Below are 801 nucleotides of genomic sequence, written 5' to 3' on the forward strand. Positions count from 1 at the left end.
TCGATCAGGACCCTAGCTTTATTGCGAGCAAAAAAAAAGACTTTTGTCACGCAAGAGGTCTGGTTCCGCGAACGCGGGGGAATGAAGACACAGCCGAGCCAAGGATGTGACTCTCAACATCGAGACCGTGTTGGCTGGTGCCGAGGAAGACGGGAATTGACTCGCTTTCCCGCTTGGAAAAAAAGACGTGAAAGAGAAGTAGTGGAGGGGGTGTCTCATGAAATCCTGTCCTCCCCTTCTGCTGGTGAATGATCTAAATTTACTGCAACAACTCGAAAAGGAAGGGATGTTCGCTCTGGAATTGCTCTACTGAAATAGAATAGGCTCTGGCTTTCAAACTTGAATGAACTCTGCTCCTACTCCCATCTATTTCTATTATGCCTACGCATGGACTCCTATGACGCTACCTACCTCGTTGGTCTACCTTCGCGCACTCTATGTTCCTATACCTCCTACGCGCTTTCGATCTTCTTTCTACATTTGATCGAGCTCGTTCCTCAGATCCAGATACAGATCTGAAACCTTCGAAGAGATTGAAGTTTATCCCGTTTAAGAAGCAAGAGCAAAGCTAAGACCAGTACAAAGCCAAGCACAAACAGCTAGAGCATAGCCTGCATTAGAGAAAGCGAAGGTAGGGGTAGCGGCAAGGGCGAGGGCGTCTGGTACCAGTGTTGCGCTTTCGTTATCAAGATGGTAAACCCGACACATCAATTGTACCCTACAGGTCGTACCTATAACGGACCGAACACTGCCGTTACGTAGTGATACGGCCCTGATGGTGGGGGGTGCTTCGATCGTTCC

The 801-nt window shown here is 48.7% G+C and overlaps 1 protein-coding gene across 1 annotated transcript in view; it reads left to right on the forward strand.

Annotated features, from left to right (window-relative positions):
- Positions 1–57, forward strand: part of LOC122090885 (NADH dehydrogenase [ubiquinone] iron-sulfur protein 2-like) — a 2,550-nt gene extending 2,493 nt beyond the window's left edge. The window contains exon 2 of the mRNA XM_042660625.1: positions 1–57. This exon is cut by the window's left edge and continues 275 nt beyond it. The gene's annotated coding sequence lies outside the window, so the exon portion shown is untranslated.
- Positions 58–801: the final 744 nt, after the last annotated feature.

This window comes from Macadamia integrifolia, chromosome 10, assembly GCF_013358625.1.
Source record: "Macadamia integrifolia cultivar HAES 741 chromosome 10, SCU_Mint_v3, whole genome shotgun sequence".
NCBI lineage: Eukaryota > Viridiplantae > Streptophyta > Magnoliopsida > Proteales > Proteaceae > Macadamia > Macadamia integrifolia.